A 2,385-nucleotide genomic window follows, 5' to 3' on the forward strand; every position below is an offset into this window, starting at 1 on the left:
CCCACTGCGCTGTCTATCCCCTGGGCCACAAGAACCTTTGCTGTGTGTCTTTCCCCACCCTCTGGGGCCCTTGGTGCCTGACTCTGTGACAACAGTCCCCACAGGCCATCACATCTGGCCCTCCTGACCTCCGTGGGAGGGCTTGTTAGACCCCTTTTACAGATGAGGAAACTGAGGCTTCAATGCATCAAGTATTTGCCTGAAATCACACACCTAGAATTCAAAGCTTTGTCCCTCTGACTCTGGAGTCCACATTGTCACCAGCCCACCATGCTTAGCCTGATGTGGGTCACCACGAGGGTTAGTTAGCCTTGGAGGAACCCCTGGAGCAGTCAACCCAAGGCCTGGTTCTTTTCCCAGCCTTCCCCTTCTGTGATAAGGATTGTGCGTGCGTGCGTGTGTGCTCAGTCGTGTCTGACTCTGCGACCCCATGGACTGTACCCCGCCAGGCTTCTCTGTCCATGCGATTCTCCAGGCAAGAATACTGGAGTGGGAAAAAGGACCCCAGTCGGATGTCAACTAATTACCCTTGGAACTTTCAAAGGTATAATGTGGGGTCTTATGCAAAATTCCAAGCTACCATGCAACATCTTTTAACTGTAATGAGGAGGAGGAATTGTTCCCAACCTTCTTTACATGTTGTGCTTTTTGGTTCAGAAATGCTGAATCTTTCAAGAGATGGTACAACTTTGAGTCCTTGGCTTGACTATACAACTTTGAGCTTCATGGCATGTCAGTTTTGCCATATTTAAAAGAGAGTTATTCTGTGTATAACAGCTCACAGTTGCAAGTACCACATGTGAACAATATGGTAACTTTAAAAAATGTTTGTGTTGTATTTGAAGACTGTTTGCCATAAATCTGAAGTTTGAACTTAATGTATTTCAATTTGGTATGCTAAAAAAAAAGCACTGAATTAGTTTAACAGCCTTTTAAAAAAAAAAAATCAATACTGTAAGTTTAGAATTTAACTGAAAATATAAAATCCAAATGGTTTCTATATAGTAAATTGAACTGTAAAGATAACTTATGTGTGATTCTGAATACACAGATAAAATGTTTTTAATTCCTCCTTAAAGAAAAAAAAAAATACTGGAGCGGGTTGCCATTTCCCCTACTCCATTTCAACCCAGGGATCAAACTGGCATCTCCTGTATCTCTTGCGTTGGCAGGTGGATTCTTTACCACTGCGCCACCTGGGAAGCACATTGAAGATTGTAGCTTTGTTAATTTTCCTGTGGCTGAACTTAATTTCTACTTTGAACACTCATACCACAAGGTGTAAAAGCAACATCTCAGCCAGTTCAGTTCAAGGCTTACATAGTCCAATCAAGGTTTTTTTCCTCTCTTCCTTCTTAGCTTTGCTTGCTCCTTCTCCTTTTTTTTGGTGTGTGTGTGTGTGTGTGTCTTTATTGAATTTGTTACAACATTGCTTCTGTTTTATGTTTTGGTTTTTGGCCCGAGGCATGTGGGATCTTAGTTTCCCTGAGCAGAGATCAAACCTACAACCCTTTCATTGGAAGGCGAAGTCTTAACCACTGGACTGCCAGGGAAGTCCCCTGGTGTGTGTGTGTGCTTTTAATTGATTTATTTGGCTGCACTGGGTCTCTACTGTGGCATGCAGGATCTTTAGTTGTGACACGTGGGATCTAGTTCCCTGACCAGGGATCGAACCCTGGCCCCCTGCGTTGGGAGCGCAGAGTCTTAGCCACTGGACCACCAGGGAAGTCCCTCAACATCACTTTCTTTTTATTTTTTTTTCAACGTCACTTTCTTAAAGACACAGTTCCTGTGCACTTCCACCCAGTCATTCCAGCACTCTTTTACTCCTTGTTTATTTTTATCGGCTGTGTCTCTCTGTCATCACTCCCACGAATGCTTGGCAGTAATGGATGCTCAGTATTAATAAGTACGTGTTCAGTTCAGTTCAGTTCAGTCGCTCAGTCGTGTCCAACTCTTTGAGACCCCATGAATCACAGCACGCCAGGCCTCCCTGCCTATCACCAACTCCTGGAGTTCACTCAGACTCACGTCCATCGAGTCAGTGATGCCATCCAGCCATCTCATCCTCTGTCGTCCCCTTCTCCCCCTGCCCCCAATCCCTCCCAGCATCAAGGTCTTTTCCAATGAGTCAACTCTTTGCATGAGGTGGCCAAAGTACTGGAGTTTCAGCCTCAGCATCCGTGCTTCCAGTGAACACCCAGAACTGATTTCCTTTAGGATGGACTGGTTGGATCTCCATGTAGTCCAAGGGACTCTCAAGAGTCTTCTCCAACACCACAGTTCAAAAGCATCAATTCTTTGGGGCTCAGCTCTTTTTATAGTCCAACTCTCACATCCATACATGACCACTGGAAAAACCATTGCCTTAACTAGGCAGAGCTT

The 2,385-nt window shown here is 44.8% G+C and overlaps 1 non-coding gene across 1 annotated transcript; it reads right to left on the reverse strand.

The window, feature by feature from the left end:
- Positions 1-1,653: 1,653 nt before the first annotated feature.
- TRNAG-CCC (transfer RNA glycine (anticodon CCC)) lies at positions 1,654-1,726 on the reverse strand. Its single transcript has one exon. It is a non-coding gene; the product is annotated as a tRNA-Gly (tRNA).
- Positions 1,727-2,385: the final 659 nt, after the last annotated feature.

Source organism: Bos mutus, chromosome 1 (genome assembly GCF_027580195.1).
Source record: "Bos mutus isolate GX-2022 chromosome 1, NWIPB_WYAK_1.1, whole genome shotgun sequence".
In the NCBI taxonomy this organism is placed as follows: domain Eukaryota; kingdom Metazoa; phylum Chordata; class Mammalia; order Artiodactyla; family Bovidae; genus Bos; species Bos mutus.